The 21,722-nt window shown below is 48.3% G+C and overlaps 21 non-coding genes across 21 annotated transcripts; all 21 read right to left on the reverse strand.

Moving 5' to 3' along the window:
• Positions 1-164: 164 nt before the first annotated feature.
• On the reverse strand, positions 165-246 carry Trnas-cga (transfer RNA serine (anticodon CGA)). The gene has a single exon. It is a non-coding gene; the product is annotated as a tRNA-Ser (tRNA).
• Positions 247-985: 739 nt separating this feature from the next.
• Trnaf-gaa (transfer RNA phenylalanine (anticodon GAA)) lies at positions 986-1,058 on the reverse strand. Its single transcript has one exon. It is a non-coding gene; the product is annotated as a tRNA-Phe (tRNA).
• A 596-nt stretch (positions 1,059-1,654) lies between these two features.
• Trnas-uga (transfer RNA serine (anticodon UGA)) lies at positions 1,655-1,736 on the reverse strand. The gene has a single exon. It is a non-coding gene; the product is annotated as a tRNA-Ser (tRNA).
• Positions 1,737-2,426: 690 nt separating this feature from the next.
• Trnas-cga (transfer RNA serine (anticodon CGA)) lies at positions 2,427-2,508 on the reverse strand. Its single transcript has one exon. It is a non-coding gene; the product is annotated as a tRNA-Ser (tRNA).
• Positions 2,509-3,247: 739 nt separating this feature from the next.
• Positions 3,248-3,320, reverse strand: Trnaf-gaa (transfer RNA phenylalanine (anticodon GAA)). The gene has a single exon. It is a non-coding gene; the product is annotated as a tRNA-Phe (tRNA).
• A 596-nt stretch (positions 3,321-3,916) lies between these two features.
• On the reverse strand, positions 3,917-3,998 carry Trnas-uga (transfer RNA serine (anticodon UGA)). Its single transcript has one exon. It is a non-coding gene; the product is annotated as a tRNA-Ser (tRNA).
• Positions 3,999-4,688: 690 nt separating this feature from the next.
• Trnas-cga (transfer RNA serine (anticodon CGA)) lies at positions 4,689-4,770 on the reverse strand. The gene has a single exon. It is a non-coding gene; the product is annotated as a tRNA-Ser (tRNA).
• A 739-nt stretch (positions 4,771-5,509) lies between these two features.
• Trnaf-gaa (transfer RNA phenylalanine (anticodon GAA)) lies at positions 5,510-5,582 on the reverse strand. Its single transcript has one exon. It is a non-coding gene; the product is annotated as a tRNA-Phe (tRNA).
• A 596-nt stretch (positions 5,583-6,178) lies between these two features.
• Positions 6,179-6,260, reverse strand: Trnas-uga (transfer RNA serine (anticodon UGA)). Its single transcript has one exon. It is a non-coding gene; the product is annotated as a tRNA-Ser (tRNA).
• A 690-nt stretch (positions 6,261-6,950) lies between these two features.
• Trnas-cga (transfer RNA serine (anticodon CGA)) lies at positions 6,951-7,032 on the reverse strand. Its single transcript has one exon. It is a non-coding gene; the product is annotated as a tRNA-Ser (tRNA).
• Positions 7,033-7,771: 739 nt separating this feature from the next.
• Positions 7,772-7,844, reverse strand: Trnaf-gaa (transfer RNA phenylalanine (anticodon GAA)). The gene has a single exon. It is a non-coding gene; the product is annotated as a tRNA-Phe (tRNA).
• Positions 7,845-8,440: 596 nt separating this feature from the next.
• On the reverse strand, positions 8,441-8,522 carry Trnas-uga (transfer RNA serine (anticodon UGA)). The gene has a single exon. It is a non-coding gene; the product is annotated as a tRNA-Ser (tRNA).
• Positions 8,523-9,232: 710 nt separating this feature from the next.
• Positions 9,233-9,314, reverse strand: Trnas-cga (transfer RNA serine (anticodon CGA)). The gene has a single exon. It is a non-coding gene; the product is annotated as a tRNA-Ser (tRNA).
• A 137-nt stretch (positions 9,315-9,451) lies between these two features.
• On the reverse strand, positions 9,452-9,524 carry Trnak-uuu (transfer RNA lysine (anticodon UUU)). The gene has a single exon. It is a non-coding gene; the product is annotated as a tRNA-Lys (tRNA).
• A 538-nt stretch (positions 9,525-10,062) lies between these two features.
• Positions 10,063-10,135, reverse strand: Trnaf-gaa (transfer RNA phenylalanine (anticodon GAA)). The gene has a single exon. It is a non-coding gene; the product is annotated as a tRNA-Phe (tRNA).
• A 4,000-nt stretch (positions 10,136-14,135) lies between these two features.
• Positions 14,136-14,217, reverse strand: Trnas-cga (transfer RNA serine (anticodon CGA)). Its single transcript has one exon. It is a non-coding gene; the product is annotated as a tRNA-Ser (tRNA).
• Positions 14,218-14,354: 137 nt separating this feature from the next.
• Trnak-uuu (transfer RNA lysine (anticodon UUU)) lies at positions 14,355-14,427 on the reverse strand. The gene has a single exon. It is a non-coding gene; the product is annotated as a tRNA-Lys (tRNA).
• Positions 14,428-14,965: 538 nt separating this feature from the next.
• Positions 14,966-15,038, reverse strand: Trnaf-gaa (transfer RNA phenylalanine (anticodon GAA)). The gene has a single exon. It is a non-coding gene; the product is annotated as a tRNA-Phe (tRNA).
• A 4,005-nt stretch (positions 15,039-19,043) lies between these two features.
• Trnas-cga (transfer RNA serine (anticodon CGA)) lies at positions 19,044-19,125 on the reverse strand. The gene has a single exon. It is a non-coding gene; the product is annotated as a tRNA-Ser (tRNA).
• A 137-nt stretch (positions 19,126-19,262) lies between these two features.
• Positions 19,263-19,335, reverse strand: Trnak-uuu (transfer RNA lysine (anticodon UUU)). Its single transcript has one exon. It is a non-coding gene; the product is annotated as a tRNA-Lys (tRNA).
• Positions 19,336-19,873: 538 nt separating this feature from the next.
• Trnaf-gaa (transfer RNA phenylalanine (anticodon GAA)) lies at positions 19,874-19,946 on the reverse strand. Its single transcript has one exon. It is a non-coding gene; the product is annotated as a tRNA-Phe (tRNA).
• Positions 19,947-21,722: the final 1,776 nt, after the last annotated feature.

The raw sequence follows: 21,722 nt of genomic DNA on the forward strand, positions 1-21,722 counted from the left end.
GAGGTCAACCGATAACCACAGTAAGAAGCGGTCGTCGCGAAACTCAGTATTCTTAAACGGAAATTTTCGTCTTGTTGAGAATGGCGTCACTGGTTTGCACCCGCATTCGCCCACGCATGTCACGTGTGTGCGAAAATTTTTGCTCCTCTTTACACAAAATCGCACGCAGCCGGTAGGACTCGAACCTACGCTCCCAGAGAGAATCTGATTTCGAGTCAGACGCCTTAACCACTCGGCCACGACTGCCGCTAGCGCGGGTTCTGCCGACACATGCAACTGCTAACGTTTCAAGCACTGTGGTGTCAGAAGACGGCGTAGCTGCATTATTTTCCGTAGCGTTTCCACCGCTACCAGACGAATCGCTACCAAAGTATTAAAATTTCCGCCGACACAGGGACTTGAACCCTGGACCCTTAGGTTAAAAAGCCCTATGCTCCACCGACTGAGCTGTCCGGGCTCGCACGAGGCTGCGAAACCCCCCACGATACATTCACTCATGTCCTTTACTGTTGTGCAATCGCTGCATGGAGCAGTTACTAATAAAACGTCGCCTGAATGCTGTCTACAGACTTATCGCGCTAAGCTCGTAACACACTATCGAAGACTGCTGACACACGATGCAACAACAAATTACAGCAGTCGTTACGGCTCATACGTTGGAGCAGAGAATTTACGTGTTTAGTCGACCCTCACTGGCCAGTTGGAAAATTCACAAGAATTTCGAATGCAATGTTTCCCACGTTTTCGCTCATTTCACGGTTCCGTTGAAGACCTTCTTCACCACCTGACAGAAAAAGGAAACGCAGTCGGTAGGACTTTTTTGATTCTTTTGCTTCTAAGGGAGTTAGTTGTCTAGTGAGTTCCTCTTATGGCATGCACTAGGCAACCAGAACAGCTACAGGAGAGAGTCATTTTTGTTGTCAGCGGTAGTTGCATTATCGCAAACGCAGAGCAATTCCATGGGCGTCGCATCAAAATGAATACGTGCCGAAACCCAGGATCGAACCAGGGACCTTTAGATCTTCAGTCTAACGCTCTCCCAACTGAGCTATTTCGGCTGACGCTGAGGTTTGCTGTTTGCATGTGTTCGTGAACTCTGTCTCGTTGCCACTTTCACAGTCACCTTCGTCTGATAAGACACAGGGACGCTGAAACGCGAGCATCCGATGCAGCGAAGTTCCACACACATTTCTTCTGCTTCCATCATCGTTAAAAGCAAACATGTCGACTCGATTCGTGTAATATTGACTTCGCTGAATTCACGTGACGCCACGCTGGCGCTAGAAAACCCGTGCTATATCGATGCCAGGGGCAACTCGTGTGCAGCGAACGAGACACAAGGAGGAGTGAGCCTCTCCACCGTATAAGAGGCAGTACCTAGCAGATACACGCGGTAAAACATTCGACTTGCGTTAGCTCATGAATGGCTACACGTCATCGTCTGCAAGCTAAAATGGACACGTCTGCACTGCCCAGTGAGGCGACACTTGTACTAACACCTGGTGGGCGGCTGTGAGACGGGGAGATGAGCTGCGGCTTCTGGGCGCGACTGTAACGCTGCGCCATGGATCAAATAACACTGCACATTGCTGGTGACCCACGTGTTTAGTAGTGACGCAACTGAACGTTCATCTTGTGAGAGCGAGAAAATTTTCGCAGTCGGCAGGACTCGAACCTACGCTCCCAGAGGGAATCTGATTTCAAGTCAGACGCCTTAACCACTCGGCCACGACTGCTGGTGGCGGAAATGTCTCCCGACAACGGAAACTGCCATCTTTAGAAGCAATCTGATGGCAGAAAGCGGCGTGGCCTCACTCATTTCTGTAAGGTTTCCATTGGCCGTTTCCAAAATGTAATAATTTTCGCCCAGACAGGGACTTGAACCCAGGACCATTTGACTGAAAACCTACCGCTCTGCCGACTGAGCTATGCGGGCCCACGCACGAGCATTATCGTACAGCTGCGTGGTGTCCGAGTGATTCGCATGTCGTAATTGCTGGCTTATGGCTCCAATGGCGACTTCACCGACTTCCCACTGACGCACCGCTGACGCTACTTTTCTGTCGTCTTAAACGATGGACATACTTCCAAGCAGCTGCGAGATCATAAGAAAAGAAACGCTGCACCACTGCTTTTGCCGCACTCGAATGATTGAATTGCGATTCTTAAAAAGAAATGAATGTTCGCTCTGTCCAACACTTTCAAGCACATCTGTGTACTCACGATCTCAGCGACGGCTTTCTGCAGTCCCAGCGTCAGTGCGAGGTCAACCGATAACCACAGTAAGAAGCGGTCGTCGCGAAACTCAGTATTCTTAAACGGAAATTTTCGTCTTGTTGAGAATGGCGTCACTGGTTTGCACCCGCATTCGCCCACGCATGTCACGTGTGTGCGAAAATTTTTGCTCCTCTTTACACAAAATCGCACGCAGCCGGTAGGACTCGAACCTACGCTCCCAGAGAGAATCTGATTTCGAGTCAGACGCCTTAACCACTCGGCCACGACTGCCGCTAGCGCGGGTTCTGCCGACACATGCAACTGCTAACGTTTCAAGCACTGTGGTGTCAGAAGACGGCGTAGCTGCATTATTTTCCGTAGCGTTTCCACCGCTACCAGACGAATCGCTACCAAAGTATTAAAATTTCCGCCGACACAGGGACTTGAACCCTGGACCCTTAGGTTAAAAAGCCCTATGCTCCACCGACTGAGCTGTCCGGGCTCGCACGAGGCTGCGAAACCCCCCACGATACATTCACTCATGTCCTTTACTGTTGTGCAATCGCTGCATGGAGCAGTTACTAATAAAACGTCGCCTGAATGCTGTCTACAGACTTATCGCGCTAAGCTCGTAACACACTATCGAAGACTGCTGACACACGATGCAACAACAAATTACAGCAGTCGTTACGGCTCATACGTTGGAGCAGAGAATTTACGTGTTTAGTCGACCCTCACTGGCCAGTTGGAAAATTCACAAGAATTTCGAATGCAATGTTTCCCACGTTTTCGCTCATTTCACGGTTCCGTTGAAGACCTTCTTCACCACCTGACAGAAAAAGGAAACGCAGTCGGTAGGACTTTTTTGATTCTTTTGCTTCTAAGGGAGTTAGTTGTCTAGTGAGTTCCTCTTATGGCATGCACTAGGCAACCAGAACAGCTACAGGAGAGAGTCATTTTTGTTGTCAGCGGTAGTTGCATTATCGCAAACGCAGAGCAATTCCATGGGCGTCGCATCAAAATGAATACGTGCCGAAACCCAGGATCGAACCAGGGACCTTTAGATCTTCAGTCTAACGCTCTCCCAACTGAGCTATTTCGGCTGACGCTGAGGTTTGCTGTTTGCATGTGTTCGTGAACTCTGTCTCGTTGCCACTTTCACAGTCACCTTCGTCTGATAAGACACAGGGACGCTGAAAGGCGAGCATCCGATGCAGCGAAGTTCCACACACATTTCTTCTGCTTCCATCATCGTTAAAAGCAAACATGTCGACTCGATTCGTGTAATATTGACTTCGCTGAATTCACGTGACGCCACGCTGGCGCTAGAAAACCCGTGCTATATCGATGCCAGGGGCAACTCGTGTGCAGCGAACGAGACACAAGGAGGAGTGAGCCTCTCCACCGTATAAGAGGCAGTACCTAGCAGATACACGCGGTAAAACATTCGACTTGCGTTAGCTCATGAATGGCTACACGTCATCGTCTGCAAGCTAAAATGGACACGTCTGCACTGCCCAGTGAGGCGACACTTGTACTAACACCTGGTGGGCGGCTGTGAGACGGGGAGATGAGCTGCGGCTTCTGGGCGCGACTGTAACGCTGCGCCATGGATCAAATAACACTGCACATTGCTGGTGACCCACGTGTTTAGTAGTGACGCAACTGAACGTTCATCTTGTGAGAGCGAGAAAATTTTCGCAGTCGGCAGGACTCGAACCTACGCTCCCAGAGGGAATCTGATTTCAAGTCAGACGCCTTAACCACTCGGCCACGACTGCTGGTGGCGGAAATGTCTCCCGACAACGGAAACTGCCATCTTTAGAAGCAATCTGATGGCAGAAAGCGGCGTGGCCTCACTCATTTCTGTAAGGTTTCCATTGGCCGTTTCCAAAATGTAATAATTTTCGCCCAGACAGGGACTTGAACCCAGGACCATTTGATTGAAAACCTACCGCTCTGCCGACTGAGCTATGCGGGCCCACGCACGAGCATTATCGTACAGCTGCGTGGTGTCCGAGTGATTCGCATGTCGTAATTGCTGGCTTATGGCTCCAATGGCGACTTCACCGACTTCCCACTGACGCACCGCTGACGCTACTTTTCTGTCGTCTTAAACGATGGACATACTTCCAAGCAGCTGCGAGATCATAAGAAAAGAAACGCTGCACCACTGCTTTTGCCGCACTCGAATGATTGAATTGCGATTCTTAAAAAGAAATGAATGTTCGCTCTGTCCAACACTTTCAAGCACATCTGTGTACTCACGATCTCAGCGACGGCTTTCTGCAGTCCCAGCGTCAGTGCGAGGTCAACCGATAACCACAGTAAGAAGCGGTCGTCGCGAAACTCAGTATTCTTAAACGGAAATTTTCGTCTTGTTGAGAATGGCGTCACTGGTTTGCACCCGCATTCGCCCACGCATGTCACGTGTGTGCGAAAATTTTTGCTCCTCTTTACACAAAATCGCACGCAGCCGGTAGGACTCGAACCTACGCTCCCAGAGAGAATCTGATTTCGAGTCAGACGCCTTAACCACTCGGCCACGACTGCCGCTAGCGCGGGTTCTGCCGACACATGCAACTGCTAACGTTTCAAGCACTGTGGTGTCAGAAGACGGCGTAGCTGCATTATTTTCCGTAGCGTTTCCACCGCTACCAGACGAATCGCTACCAAAGTATTAAAATTTCCGCCGACACAGGGACTTGAACCCTGGACCCTTAGGTTAAAAAGCCCTATGCTCCACCGACTGAGCTGTCCGGGCTCGCACGAGGCTGCGAAACCCCCCACGATACATTCACTCATGTCCTTTACTGTTGTGCAATCGCTGCATGGAGCAGTTACTAATAAAACGTCGCCTGAATGCTGTCTACAGACTTATCGCGCTAAGCTCGTAACACACTATCGAAGACTGCTGACACACGATGCAACAACAAATTACAGCAGTCGTTACGGCTCATACGTTGGAGCAGAGAATTTACGTGTTTAGTCGACCCTCACTGGCCAGTTGGAAAATTCACAAGAATTTCGAATGCAATGTTTCCCACGTTTTCGCTCATTTCACGGTTCCGTTGAAGACCTTCTTCACCACCTGACAGAAAAAGGAAACGCAGTCGGTAGGACTTTTTTGATTCTTTTGCTTCTAAGGGAGTTAGTTGTCTAGTGAGTTCCTCTTATGGCATGCACTAGGCAACCAGAACAGCTACAGGAGAGAGTCATTTTTGTTGTCAGCGGTAGTTGCATTATCGCAAACGCAGAGCAATTCCATGGGCGTCGCATCAAAATGAATACGTGCCGAAACCCAGGATCGAACCAGGGACCTTTAGATCTTCAGTCTAACGCTCTCCCAACTGAGCTATTTCGGCTGACGCTGAGGTTTGCTGTTTGCATGTGTTCGTGAACTCTGTCTCGTTGCCACTTTCACAGTCACCTTCGTCTGATAAGACACAGGGACGCTGAAAGGCGAGCATCCGATGCAGCGAAGTTCCACACACATTTCTTCTGCTTCCATCATCGTTAAAAGCAAACATGTCGACTCGATTCGTGTAATATTGACTTCGCTGAATTCACGTGACGCCACGCTGGCGCTAGAAAACCCGTGCTATATCGATGCCAGGGGCAACTCGTGTGCAGCGAACGAGACACAAGGAGGAGTGAGCCTCTCCACCGTATAAGAGGCAGTACCTAGCAGATACACGCGGTAAAACATTCGACTTGCGTTAGCTCATGAATGGCTACACGTCATCGTCTGCAAGCTAAAATGGACACGTCTGCACTGCCCAGTGAGGCGACACTTGTACTAACACCTGGTGGGCGGCTGTGAGACGGGGAGATGAGCTGCGGCTTCTGGGCGCGACTGTAACGCTGCGCCATGGATCAAATAACACTGCACATTGCTGGTGACCCACGTGTTTAGTAGTGACGCAACTGAACGTTCATCTTGTGAGAGCGAGAAAATTTTCGCAGTCGGCAGGACTCGAACCTACGCTCCCAGAGGGAATCTGATTTCAAGTCAGACGCCTTAACCACTCGGCCACGACTGCTGGTGGCGGAAATGTCTCCCGACAACGGAAACTGCCATCTTTAGAAGCAATCTGATGGCAGAAAGCGGCGTGGCCTCACTCATTTCTGTAAGGTTTCCATTGGCCGTTTCCAAAATGTAATAATTTTCGCCCAGACAGGGACTTGAACCCAGGACCATTTGATTGAAAACCTACCGCTCTGCCGACTGAGCTATGCGGGCCCACGCACGAGCATTATCGTACAGCTGCGTGGTGTCCGAGTGATTCGCATGTCGTAATTGCTGGCTTATGGCTCCAATGGCGACTTCACCGACTTCCCACTGACGCACCGCTGACGCTACTTTTCTGTCGTCTTAAACGATGGACATACTTCCAAGCAGCTGCGAGATCATAAGAAAAGAAACGCTGCACCACTGCTTTTGCCGCACTCGAATGATTGAATTGCGATTCTTAAAAAGAAATGAATGTTCGCTCTGTCCAACACTTTCAAGCACATCTGTGTACTCACGATCTCAGCGACGGCTTTCTGCAGTCCCAGCGTCAGTGCGAGGTCAACCGATAACCACAGTAAGAAGCGGTCGTCGCGAAACTCAGTATTCTTAAACGGAAATTTTCGTCTTGTTGAGAATGGCGTCACTGGTTTGCACCCGCATTCGCCCACGCATGTCACGTGTGTGCGAAAATTTTTGCTCCTCTTTACACAAAATCGCACGCAGCCGGTAGGACTCGAACCTACGCTCCCAGAGAGAATCTGATTTCGAGTCAGACGCCTTAACCACTCGGCCACGACTGCCGCTAGCGCGGGTTCTGCCGACACATGCAACTGCTAACGTTTCAAGCACTGTGGTGTCAGAAGACGGCGTAGCTGCATTATTTTCCGTAGCGTTTCCACCGCTACCAGACGAATCGCTACCAAAGTATTAAAATTTCCGCCGACACAGGGACTTGAACCCTGGACCCTTAGGTTAAAAAGCCCTATGCTCCACCGACTGAGCTGTCCGGGCTCGCACGAGGCTGCGAAACCCCCCACGATACATTCACTCATGTCCTTTACTGTTGTGCAATCGCTGCATGGAGCAGTTACTAATAAAACGTCGCCTGAATGCTGTCTACAGACTTATCGCGCTAAGCTCATAACACACTATCGAAGACTGCTGACACACGATGCAACAACAAATTACAGCAGTCGTTACGGCTCATACGTTGGAGCAGAGAATTTACGTGTTTAGTCGACCCTCACTGGCCAGTTGGAAAATTCACAAGAATTTCGAATGCAATGTTTCCCACGTTTTCGCTCATTTCACGGTTCCGTTGAAGACCTTCTTCACCACCTGACAGAAAAAGGAAACGCAGTCGGTAGGACTTTTTTGATTCTTTTGCTTCTAAGGGAGTTAGTTGTCTAGTGAGTTCCTCTTATGGCATGCACTAGGCAACCAGAACAGCTACAGGAGAGAGTCATTTTTGTTGTCAGCGGTAGTTGCATTATCGCAAACGCAGAGCAATTCCATGGGCGTCGCATCAAAATGAATACGTGCCGAAACCCAGGATCGAACCAGGGACCTTTAGATCTTCAGTCTAACGCTCTCCCAACTGAGCTATTTCGGCTGACGCTGAGGTTTGCTGTTTGCATGTGTTCGTGAACTCTGTCTCGTTGCCACTTTCACAGTCACCTTCGTCTGATAAGACACAGGGACGCTGAAAGGCGAGCATCCGATGCAGCGAAGTTCCACACACATTTCTTCTGCTTCCATCATCGTTAAAAGCAAACATGTCGACTCGATTCGTGTAATATTGACTTCGCTGAATTCACGTGACGCCACGCTGGCGCTAGAAAACCCGTGCTATATCGATGCCAGGGGCAACTCGTGTGCAGCGAACGAGACACAAGGAGGAGTGAGCCTCTCCACCGTATAAGAGGCAGTACCTAGCAGATACACGCGGTAAAACATTCGACTTGCGTTAGCTCATGAATGGCTACACGTCATCGTCTGCAAGCTAAAATGGACACGTCTGCACTGCCCAGTGAGGCGACACTTGTACTAACACCTGGTGGGCGGCTGTGAGACGGGGAGATGAGCTGCGGCTTCTGGGCGCGACTGTAACGCTGCGCCATGGATCAAATAACACTGCACATTGCTGGTGACCCACGTGTTTAGTAGTGACGCAACTGAACGTTCATCTTGTGAGAGCGAGAAAATTTTCGCAGTCGGCAGGACTCGAACCTACGCTCCCAGAGGGAATCTGATTTCAAGTCAGACGCCTTAACCACTCGGCCACGACTGCTGGTGGCGGAAATGTCTCCCGACAACGGAAACTGCCATCTTTAGAAGCAATCTGATGGCAGAAAGCGGCGTGGCCTCACTCATTTCTGTAAGGTTTCCATTGGCCGTTTCCAAAATGTAATAATTTTCGCCCAGACAGGGACTTGAACCCAGGACCATTTGATTGAGAACCTACCGCTCTGCCGACTGAGCTATGCGGGCCCACGCACGAGCATTATCGTACAGCTGCGTGGTGTCCGAGTGATTCGCATGTCGTAATTGCTGGCTTATGGCTCCAATGGCGACTTCACCGACTTCCCACTGACGCACCGCTGACGCTACTTTTCTGTCGTCTTAAACGATGGACATACTTCCAAGCAGCTGCGAGATCATAAGAAAAGAAACGCTGCACCACTGCTTTTGCCGCACTCGAATGATTGAATTGCGATTCTTAAAAAGAAATGAATGTTCGCTCTGTCCAACACTTCCAAGCACATCTGTGTACTCACAAACTCGGCGTCGGCGCGAGAAAATGACGGGAGCGCACTCGTGGGCCTGCGACGGCTTTCTGCAGTCCCAGCGTCAGTGCGAGGTGAACCGGTAGCCACAGGAAGCAGCGGCCGTTGCGAAACTCAGTATTCTTAAATTTTCGTCTTGTTGAGAGTGGCGTCATTGGTTTGCATCCGCGTTCACGTGTGTGAAAATATTTGCTGCTCTTTACGCAAAATCGCACGCAGCCGGTAGGACTCGAACCTACGCTCCCAGAGGGAATCTGATTTCGAGTCAGACGCCTTAACCACTCGGCCACGACTGCCGGTAGCGCGAGTTCTGCCGACACATGCAACTGCTACCGTTTAAAGCACTGTGGTGTCAGGAAACGGCGTAGTTGCATTCTTTTCCGTAGTGTTTCCACCTCTACTAGACGAATCACTACCAAAGTATTAAAATTTCCGCCCGGACAGGGACTTGAACCCTGGACCCTTAGGTTAAAAGCCTAATGCTCTACCGACTGAGCTATCCGGGCTCACAAGACGTTTGTAAACCTTCCACGATACACAACTGCACATTGACTCATGTCCTTTACTGTTGTGCACTCGCTGCATGGAGCTGTAACTAATAAAACGTCGCCTGGATGCTGTCTACAAACTTATCGTGCTAAGCTCGTAACAGACTATCGAAGAATGCTGACACATGACGCAAGAACAAATTGCAGCAATCGTTACGTCTCATACGTTGGAGCAGAGGATTTACGTGTTCTGTCGACACTCACTGGGCAACTGGAAAATTCACAAGCATTTCGAATGCAATGTTTCCCACGTTTTCGCTCATTTCACGGTTCCGTTGGAGACGTTCTTCACGTCCTGACACAAAAAAGGGAACGCAATAGGTAGGACTTTTTTTTTATTTTCTTGCTTCCCAGGCATTTGCCTACTGTGTTCCTCTTATGGCATGCACTGGACAACCAGAACAGCTACAGGAGGGAGTCATTTTTGTTCTCGGCGGTAGTTACATTATCACAAACTCAGAGCAATTCCATTGGCGTCAGCTTCAAAACGAATGCATGCCGAAACCCGGGATCGAACCAGGGACCTTTAGATCTTCAGTCTAACGCTCTCCCAACTGAGCTATTTCGGCTGACGTTGAACGTCTCTGTTTTGCACGTCTTCGTTGACCTCTGCCCCGTCGCCAATTTCACAGTCATCTTCATCTGATAAGACACAGGGACGCTGAAAGGCGAGCAGCAGATGCAGTGAAGTACCACACACATTTCTTCTGCTTCCATCATCGTAACAAGCAAACACTTCGACTCGATTCATGTAATATTGACTTCGCTGACGCTAGAAAACCTGTGCTATATCGATGCCACGTGCAACTCGTGTGCAAAGAACGAGACACAAGAAGCAGTGAGCCTCTCCAGCGTGTGAGAGGCAGCATCTAGCAGATACACACGGTAAAACATTTGACTTGCGCTAGCTCATAAATTGCTACACGTCATCGTCTGCAAGCTAAAATGGACACATCTGCACTGCCCAGAGAGGTGACACTTGCACTGACACCTGGTGGACGGCTGTGAGACGAGGAGATGAGCTGTGGCTTCTGGGCGCGACTGTAGCGCTGCACCCTGCACATTGCTGGCGATCCACGTGTTTAGTGGAGACGCAACCGCTAGGATGCAGCTGAACGTCCTTCTTCTGAGAGCGAGAAAATTTTCGCAGTCGGCAGGACTCGAACCTACGCTCCCAGAGGGAATCTGATTTCAAGTCAGACGCCTTAACCACTTTTTTTTTTTTTTTTTTATACTCGAACCCACAATCCCCGGTTTAGGAGACCGATGCCTTATCCATTTTTTTTTTGCCTTATCCATTTTTTTTAACGCCTTAACCACTTTTTTTTATCTTTTTTTTTGTCTCCTTGCAGCTCGGTGGAGGCGTGTTGGGCAGGGGTCGAATCCCGAGGCCTGGCCATGACGTCTCCTCCTCCCTGCACTGAAGCACAGTCGCACCAAGACGTAGTAATTGTCCTTGGTTCAGAGTCTTATGATACTTATATGTGGACACGGGGGTCATGATGCGTCGTCTATCCAAACAGGTAAAAGCTTGGCAGGAAGGTAAAAGAACTAAGAACTAGCGAGAATGTCTTCCGTATCATGAAGTGAGATCAGTATGCCCCTATACCGGTGCCATTAATGCATCTGGCGCAGTAATTATCAATAGAAGTGGAAACTTAACCAATCCCCTGCTTTCGAAAACAATACTAAGCATATTCGCAAAGTCCCTCTTAAGATGTGGGAAAGATTTTTGCGTCCAGTACTCATGAAGCATGTAACCAATAAACGAAATAAAATCGGAAAGACCATCACCATCAACCACTGCAAAAATGTAACGGCCAAGAAGCCACATAATGGTGTTGTTCTTTGTCCGGGGATAAAAAACCGTGTCCGGCCAGCAGAGGATATCAGTTGTAAATGCCGATTCCGAACTCCTGGTGAGTAACGCCAATTGTCGGCGCAGCCAGTACCACATGCGAAGACGGTCAGCGCAGGTAAATCGGTGTGGGAGCGTATCAACACAACCACACGTTTGACAAAGCGGAGAGACACATAAACCTATACGATGAAGTCGTACGTTCGTAGGAATCAGCTGATTAACCACCTTATACCATAGGGAGGCAACAGTTGCTGAATGAACGGGTAAGCTAATATTCGTCCATATGTTACGCCAATTAAAACGGGGATACTGCAAAACAATCGGGTTGGAAGAAAACGACCTGTGCCATTTGGCAAGCAGTGTTCGCGTAGTAAAAACAGGACGACGTTGTAAGTGGAGATCCAGGTAACTAATCTCAATGTAGAAGTCCCGAACATGTCGTAGCTTCGCATTTAGAGACCCTACGTTAATAGGCGGTGACAAGCTCTCAGGACGAACGACATGGAGTAATCGCGAAGTAACAGTCGGGGACTCAGAAAATAAAAGATGGAGGGTTCGCTTAACATAAAGGGCAGCAGCCTTGACACGGACATCGGTGAACGACAAGCCGCCCTCAAGACGCGGCTTCGTAAAAACATCACAACGTAATTTAAAAATGTGCCCCCGCCAAATATATCTGTTAATAAGCTGGACCATTTTTGCACCCTGCATTCGGGGAAGCGGAAACAACTGAGCAACGTAATATACTTTACATAAAACATAAGTGTCTAATACACGCTTTTTTTGCAGTAGCGGTATCGAACGCCATGAGTGTTCGAATAAAACACCTTGAAGCTTGGAAATGGCCACTTGCCAATTTTTTGCAGCCATACGAAGAGGACACCGTTCAAGATAGATACCTAAATGTGTATGGTGTTCAACAGCCATAACCCACGGAATAACCACACGTTCAAAGCCCCGCAAATTCAGGAGTTTGCTTTTACGGGGGTTAATACGAGAACCTGAGGCTGCAGAAAATTTATCTAGTTCCATTTTCAACAGCGGCACTTCTGCGGCGGAACGAAGCAAAACAACCAAATCATCAGCATAAGCTGTTGCTGTCTGGGTAACCCCAGAGATCGTAAGACCACGAAGTGTCGAGTTGAGACGTGTGAGGAGTGGTTGAAGGGAGAGAGCATAAAGGGTCATGGATAAAGGGCTACCTTGCGGGACGCCACGTTTAATATCAATGACCTTCGTCAGCTGGCCATTAATGTCAATCTTAGCAGAAATGCCAGTCGTCATATTCTTAAGTACCAGCAGCGCCTTTTCATTAAAACCGAGTCGGCGCAGCAGAAGCTCTAAAAACGAATGGGACACACGATCAAAAGCCTTACTAAAATCAACAAATAAAAGCGCACAGGAAATATTGGTGACAGCGACAATCGACACAATATCACGATACCCCGCCAGAGGCGTCAAGATGGAGCGCCCCGGAAAGCAGCTTTGACAAGGAGTTATCACAGGTGTAAGCAAGAGGGATAGACGTGCATTAACAGCCCTAGCAGCCGTCTTATAATCAAAATTTAAAAGGGTTAAAGGACGAAAGTCACTAGCTGTCTTCAAACCAGCAGCTTTCGGTATCAGGACAACCGTACCTCTCTTGAAATCGGCTGGAATTGAGCCACCATTCAAAATTTCATTTACTATATCCGTAAAAACAGGCCCTATAATAGGCCAAAAGCGAACAAAAAACTCCTTAGGAAGGCCATCCGGACCAGGAGATTTGTGAGATGGTGAACAAGCAATAAAAGCTGAAATTTCGTCTGCAGTAAAAGGAGCTAAAAATTCCGTATTATGGTCCTCTGTTAAAACTGATGGGATAGCAGTTAAAATCTCGTCATTATCAACCGGATCAGAATCAGCCACAGCATATAAGGTCTCATAGTAGCAGGTAAGTTCATGGGTTATTTGATTCTGTAAGGTAAGCCGGCGACCATCAGCTGCCATTAACCACTCGGCCACGACTGCCTGTGGCAATATCGACTTCCGACAAGTGAAAGTGACATCTTTAGAAGCAATCCGATGGCAGAAAGCGGCGTGGCCTCACTCTTTTCTCTAGTGTTTCCATTGCCAGCACATTAGCCGTTACGAAAGTGTATTAATTTTCGCCCAGACAGGGGCTTCAACCCAACACCCTTTGGTTGAAAACCTAACGCTCTACCGACTGAGCTACCGTACAGCTGCGTGGTGTGCGAGTGATTCACATGTCGTAATTACTGGCTTATGGCTCCAATGGCGACTTCACCGACTTCCCACTGACGCACCGCTGACGCTGCTTTTCTGTCGTCTTAAGCGGTGGACATACTTGCAAGTAGCTGCGAGATCTTAACAAAAGAAACGCTGCACCATTGCTTTTGCCGCACTCGAATGACTGAATTACGATTCTTAAAAAGAAATGAATGTTCGCTCTGTCCAACACTTCCAAGCACATCTGTGTACTCACAAACTCGGCGTCGGCGCGAGAAAATGACGGGAGCGCACTCGTGGGCCTGCGACGGCTTTCTGCAGTCCCAGCGTCAGTGCGAGGTGAACCGGTAGCCACAGGAAGCAGCGGCCGTTGCGAAACTCAGTATTCTTAAATTTTCGTCTTGTTGAGAGTGGCGTCATTGGTTTGCATCCGCGTTCACGTGTGTGAAAATATTTGCTGCTCTTTACGCAAAATCGCACGCAGCCGGTAGGACTCGAACCTACGCTCCCAGAGGGAATCTGATTTCGAGTCAGACGCCTTAACCACTCGGCCACGACTGCCGGTAGCGCGAGTTCTGCCGACACATGCAACTGCTACCGTTTAAAGCACTGTGGTGTCAGGAAACGGCGTAGTTGCATTCTTTTCCGTAGTGTTTCCACCTCTACTAGACGAATCACTACCAAAGTATTAAAATTTCCGCCCGGACAGGGACTTGAACCCTGGACCCTTAGGTTAAAAGCCTAATGCTCTACCGACTGAGCTATCCGGGCTCACAAGACGTTTGTAAACCTTCCACGATACACAACTGCACATTGACTCATGTCCTTTACTGTTGTGCACTCGCTGCATGGAGCTGTAACTAATAAAACGTCGCCTGGATGCTGTCTACAAACTTATCGTGCTAAGCTCGTAACAGACTATCGAAGAATGCTGACACATGACGCAAGAACAAATTGCAGCAATCGTTACGTCTCATACGTTGGAGCAGAGGATTTACGTGTTCTGTCGACACTCACTGGGCAACTGGAAAATTCACAAGCATTTCGAATGCAATGTTTCCCACGTTTTCGCTCATTTCACGGTTCCGTTGGAGACGTTCTTCACGTCCTGACACAAAAAAGGGAACGCAATAGGTAGGACTTTTTTTTTATTTTCTTGCTTCCCAGGCATTTGCCTACTGTGTTCCTCTTATGGCATGCACTGGACAACCAGAACAGCTACAGGAGGGAGTCATTTTTGTTCTCGGCGGTAGTTACATTATCACAAACTCAGAGCAATTCCATTGGCGTCAGCTTCAAAACGAATGCATGCCGAAACCCGGGATCGAACCAGGGACCTTTAGATCTTCAGTCTAACGCTCTCCCAACTGAGCTATTTCGGCTGACGTTGAACGTCTCTGTTTTGCACGTCTTCGTTGACCTCTGCCCCGTCGCCAATTTCACAGTCATCTTCATCTGATAAGACACAGGGACGCTGAAAGGCGAGCAGCAGATGCAGTGAAGTACCACACACATTTCTTCTGCTTCCATCATCGTAACAAGCAAACACTTCGACTCGATTCATGTAATATTGACTTCGCTGACGCTAGAAAACCTGTGCTATATCGATGCCACGTGCAACTCGTGTGCAAAGAACGAGACACAAGAAGCAGTGAGCCTCTCCAGCGTGTGAGAGGCAGCATCTAGCAGATACACACGGTAAAACATTTGACTTGCGCTAGCTCATAAATTGCTACACGTCATCGTCTGCAAGCTAAAATGGACACATCTGCACTGCCCAGAGAGGTGACACTTGCACTGACACCTGGTGGACGGCTGTGAGACGAGGAGATGAGCTGTGGCTTCTGGGCGCGACTGTAGCGCTGCACCCTGCACATTGCTGGCGATCCACGTGTTTAGTGGAGACGCAACCGCTAGGATGCAGCTGAACGTCCTTCTTCTGAGAGCGAGAAAATTTTCGCAGTCGGCAGGACTCGAACCTACGCTCCCAGAGGGAATCTGATTTCAAGTCAGACGCCTTAACCACTTTTTTTTTTTTTTTTTTTTTTTATACTCGAACCCACAATCCCCGGTTTAGGAGACCGATGCCTTATCCATTTTTTTTTGCCTTATCCATTTTTTTTAACGCCTTAACCACTTTTTTTTATCTTTTTTTTTGTCTCCTTGCAGCTCGGTGGAGGCGTGTTGGGCAGGGGTCGAATCCCGAGGCCTGGCCATGACGTCTCCTCCTCCCTGCACTGAAGCACAGTCGCACCAAGACGTAGTAATTGTCCTTGGTTCAGAGTCTTATGATACTTATATGTGGACACGGGGGTCATGATGCGTCGTCTATCCAAACAGGTAAAAGCTTGGCAGGAAGGTAAAAGAACTAAGAACTAGCGAGAATGTCTTCCGTATCATGAAGTGAGATCAGTATGCCCCTATACCGGTGCCATTAATGCATCTGGCGCAGTAATTATCAATAGAAGTGGAAACTTAACCAATCCCCTGCTTTTCGAAAACAATACTAAGCATATTCGCAAAGTCCCTCTTAAGATGTGGGAAAGATTTTTGCGTCCAGTACTCATGAAGCATGTAACCAATAAACGAAATAAAATCGGAAAGACCATCACCATCAACCACTGCAAAAATGTAACGGCCAAGAAGCCACATAATGGTGTTGTTCTTTGTCCGGGGATAAAAAACCGTGTCCGGCCAGCAGAGGATATCAGTTGTAAATGCCGATTCCGAACTCCTGGTGAGTAACGCCAATTGTCGGCGCAGCCAGTACCACATGCGAAGACGGTCAGCGCAGGTAAATCGGTGTGGGAGCGTATCAACACAACCACACGTTTGACAAAGCGGAGAGACACATAAACCTATACGATGAAGTCGTACGTTCGTAGGAATCAGCTGATTAACCACCTTATACCATAGGGAGGCAACAGTTGCTGAATGAACGGGTAAGCTAATATTCGTCCATATGTTACGCCAATTAAAACGGGGATACTGCAAAACAATCGGGTTGGAAGAAAACGACCTGTGCCATTTGGCAAGCAGTGTTCGCGTAGTAAAAACAGGACGACGTTGTAAGTGGAGATCCAGGTAACTAATCTCAATGTAGAAGTCCCGAACATGTCGTAGCTTCGCATTTAGAGACCCTACGTTAATAGGCGGTGACAAGCTCTCAGGACGAACGACATGGAGTAATCGCGAAGTAACAGTCGGGGACTCAGAAAATAAAAGATGGAGGGTTCGCTTAACATAAAGGGCAGCAGCCTTGACACGGACATCGGTGAACGACAAGCCGCCCTCAAGACGCGGCTTCGTAAAAACATCACAACGTAATTTAAAAATGTGCCCCCGCCAAATATATCTGTTAATAAGCTGGACCATTTTTGCACCCTGCATTCGGGGAAGCGGAAACAACTGAGCAACGTAATATACTTTACATAAAACATAAGTGTCTAATACACGCTTTTTTTGCAGTAGCGGTATCGAACGCCATGAGTGTTCGAATAAAACACCTTGAAGCTTGGAAATGGCCACTTGCCAATTTTTTGCAGCCATACGAAGAGGACACCGTTCAAGATAGATACCTAAATGTGTATGGTGTTCAACAGCCATAACCCACGGAATAACCACACGTTCAAAGCCCCGCAAATTCAGGAGTTTGCTTTTACGGGGGTTAATACGAGAACCTGAGGCTGCAGAAAATTTATCTAGTTCCATTTTCAACAGCGGCACTTCTGCGGCGGAACGAAGCAAAACAACCAAATCATCAGCATAAGCTGTTGCTGTCTGGGTAACCCCAGAGATCGTAAGACCACGAAGTGTCGAGTTGAGACGTGTGAGGAGTGGTTGAAGGGAGAGAGCATAAAGGGTCATGGATAAAGGGCTACCTTGCGGGACGCCACGTTTAATATCAATGACCTTCGTCAGCTGGCCATTAATGTCAATCTTAGCAGAAATGCCAGTCGTCATATTCTTAAGTACCAGCAGCGCCTTTTCATTAAAACCGAGTCGGCGCAGCAGAAGCTCTAAAAACGAATGGGACACACGATCAAAAGCCTTACTAAAATCAACAAATAAAAGCGCACAGGAAATATTGGTGACAGCGACAATCGACACAATATCACGATACCCCGCCAGAGGCGTCAAGATGGAGCGCCCCGGAAAGCAGCTTTGACAAGGAGTTATCACAGGTGTAAGCAAGAGGGATAGACGTGCATTAACAGCCCTAGCAGCCGTCTTATAATCAAAATTTAAAAGGGTTAAAGGACGAAAGTCACTAGCTGTCTTCAAACCAGCAGCTTTCGGTATCAGGACAACCGTACCTCTCTTGAAATCGGCTGGAATTGAGCCACCATTCAAAATTTCATTTACTATATCCGTAAAAACAGGCCCTATAATAGGCCAAAAGCGAACAAAAAACTCCTTAGGAAGGCCATCCGGACCAGGAGATTTGTGAGATGGTGAACAAGCAATAAAAGCTGAAATTTCGTCTGCAGTAAAAGGAGCTAAAAATTCCGTATTATGGTCCTCTGTTAAAACTGATGGGATAGCAGTTAAAATCTCGTCATTATCAACCGGATCAGAATCAGCCACAGCATATAAGGTCTCATAGTAGCAGGTAAGTTCATGGGTTATTTGATTCTGTAAGGTAAGCCGGCGACCATCAGCTGCCATTAACCACTCGGCCACGACTGCCTGTGGCAATATCGACTTCCGACAAGTGAAAGTGACATCTTTAGAAGCAATCCGATGGCAGAAAGCGGCGTGGCCTCACTCTTTTCTCTAGTGTTTCCATTGCCAGCACATTAGCCGTTACGAAAGTGTATTAATTTTCGCCCAGACAGGGGCTTGAACCCAACACCCTTTGGTTGAAAACCTAACGCTCTACCGACTGAGCTACCGTACAGCTGCGTGGTGTGCGAGTGATTCACATGTCGTAATTACTGGCTTATGGCTCCAATGGCGACTTCACCGACTTCCCACTGACGCACCGCTGACGCTGCTTTTCTGTCGTCTTAAGCGGTGGACATACTTGCAAGTAGCTGCGAGATCTTAACAAAAGAAACGCTGCACCATTGCTTTTGCCGCACTCGAATGACTGAATTACGATTCTTAAAAAGAAATGAATGTTCGCTCTGTCCAACACTTCCAAGCACATCTGTGTACTCACAAACTCGGCGTCGGCGCGAGAAAATGACGGGAGCGCACTCGTGGGCCTGCGACGGCTTTCTGCAGTCCCAGCGTCAGTGCGAGGTGAACCGGTAGCCACAGGAAGCAGCGGCCGTTGCGAAACTCAGTATTCTTAAATTTTCGTCTTGTTGAGAGTGGCGTCATTGGTTTGCATCCGCGTTCACGTGTGTGAAAATATTTGCTGCTCTTTACGCAAAATCGCACGCAGCCGGTAGGACTCGAACCTACGCTCCCAGAGGGAATCTGATTTCGAGTCAGACGCCTTAACCACTCGGCCACGACTGCCGGTAGCGCGAGTTCTGCCGACACATGCAACTGCTACCGTTTAAAGCACTGTGGTGTCAGGAAACGGCGTAGTTGCATTCTTTTCCGTAGTGTTTCCACCTCTACTAGACGAATCACTACCAAAGTATTAAAATTTCCGCCCGGACAGGGACTTGAACCCTGGACCCTTAGGTTAAAAGCCTAATGCTCTACCGACTGAGCTATCCGGGCTCACAAGACGTTTGTAAACCTTCCACGATACACAACTGCACATTGACTCATGTCCTTTACTGTTGTGCACTCGCTGCATGGAGCTGTAACTAATAAAACGTCGCCTGGATGCTGTCTACAAACTTATCGTGCTAAGCTCGTAACAGACTATCGAAGAATGCTGACACATGACGCAAGAACAAATTGCAGCAATCGTTACGTCTCATACGTTGGAGCAGAGGATTTACGTGTTCTGTCGACACTCACTGGGCAACTGGAAAATTCACAAGCATTTCGAATGCAATGTTTCCCACGTTTTCGCTCATTTCACGGTTCCGTTGGAGACGTTCTTCACGTCCTGACACAAAAAAGGGAACGCAATAGGTAGGACTTTTTTTTTATTTTCTTGCTTCCCAGGCATTTGCCTACTGTGTTCCTCTTATGGCATGCACTGGACAACCAGAACAGCTACAGGAGGGAGTCATTTTTGTTCTCGGCGGTAGTTACATTATCACAAACTCAGAGCAATTCCATTGGCGTCAGCTTCAAAACGAATGCATGCCGAAACCCGGGATCGAACCAGGGACCTTTAGATCTTCAGTCTAACGCTCTCCCAACTGAGCTATTTCGGCTGACGTTGAACGTCTCTGTTTTGCACGTCTTCGTTGACCTCTGCCCCGTCGCCAATTTCACAGTCATCTTCATCTGATAAGACACAGGGACGCTGAAAGGCGAGCAGCAGATGCAGTGAAGTACCACACACATTTCTTCTGCTTCCATCATCGTAACAAGCAAACACTTCGACTCGATTCATGTAATATTGACTTCGCTGACGCTAGAAAACCTGTGCTATATCGATGCCACGTGCAACTCGTGTGCAAAGAACGAGACACAAGAAGCAGTGAGCCTCTCCAGCGTGTGAGAGGCAGCATCTAGCAGATACACACGGTAAAACATTTGACTTGCGCTAGCTCATAAATTGCTACACGTCATCGTCTGCAAGCTAAAATGGACACATCTGCACTGCCCAGAGAGGTGACACTTGCACTGACACCTGGTGGACGGCTGTGAGACGAGGAGATGAGCTGTGGCTTCTGGGCGCGACTGTAGCGCTGCACCCTGCACATTGCTGGCGATCCACGTGTTTAGTGGAGACGCAACCGCTAGGATGCAGCTGAACGTCCTTCTTCTGAGAGCGAGAAAATTTTCGCAGTCGGCAGGACTCGAACCTACGCTCCCAGAGGGAATCTGATTTCAAGTCAGACGCCTTAACCACTTTTTTTTTTTTTTTTTTTTTTTTATACTCGAACCCACAATCCCCGGTTTAGGAGACCGATGCCTTATCCATTTTTTTTTTGCCTTATCCATTTTTTTTAACGCCTTAACCACTTTTTTTTATCTTTTTTTTTGTCTCCTTGCAGCTCGGTGGAGGCGTGTTGGGCAGGGGTCGAATCCCGAGGCCTGGCCATGACGTCTCCTCCTCCCTGCACTGAAGCACAGTCGCACCAAGACGTAGTAATTGTCCTTGGTTCAGAGTCTTATGATACTTATATGTGGACACGGGGGTCATGATGCGTCGTCTATCCAAACAGGTAAAAGCTTGGCAGGAAGGTAAAAGAACTAAGAACTAGCGAGAATGTCTTCCGTATCATGAAGTGAGATCAGTATGCCCCTATACCGGTGCCATTAATGCATCTGGCGCAGTAATTATCAATAGAAGTGGAAACTTAACCAATCCCCTGCTTTTCGAAAACAATACTAAGCATATTCGCAAAGTCCCTCTTAAGATGTGGGAAAGATTTTTGCGTCCAGTACTCATGAAGCATGTAACCAATAAACGAAATAAAATCGGAAAGACCATCACCATCAACCACTGCAAAAATGTAACGGCCAAGAAGCCACATAATGGTGTTGTTCTTTGTCCGGGGATAAAAAACCGTGTCCGGCCAGCAGAGGATATCAGTTGTAAATGCCGATTCCGAACTCCTGGTGAGTAACGCCAATTGTCGGCGCAGCCAGTACCACATGCGAAGACGGTCAGCGCAGGTAAATCGGTGTGGGAGCGTATCAACACAACCACACGTTTGACAAAGCGGAGAGACACATAAACCTATACGATGAAGTCGTACGTTCGTAGGAATCAGCTGATTAACCACCTTATACCATAGGGAGGCAACAGTTGCTGAATGAACGGGTAAGCTAATATTCGTCCATATGTTACGCCAATTAAAACGGGGATACTGCAAAACAATCGGGTTGGAAGAAAACGACCTGTGCCATTTGGCAAGCAGTGTTCGCGTAGTAAAAACAGGACGACGTTGTAAGTGGAGATCCAGGTAACTAATCTCAATGTAGAAGTCCCGAACATGTCGTAGCTTCGCATTTAGAGACCCTACGTTAATAGGCGG

The sequence above is a fragment of the Schistocerca nitens genome, unplaced genomic scaffold (assembly GCF_023898315.1).
Source record: "Schistocerca nitens isolate TAMUIC-IGC-003100 unplaced genomic scaffold, iqSchNite1.1 HiC_scaffold_385, whole genome shotgun sequence".
In the NCBI taxonomy this organism is placed as follows: Eukaryota; Metazoa; Arthropoda; class Insecta; order Orthoptera; family Acrididae; genus Schistocerca; species Schistocerca nitens.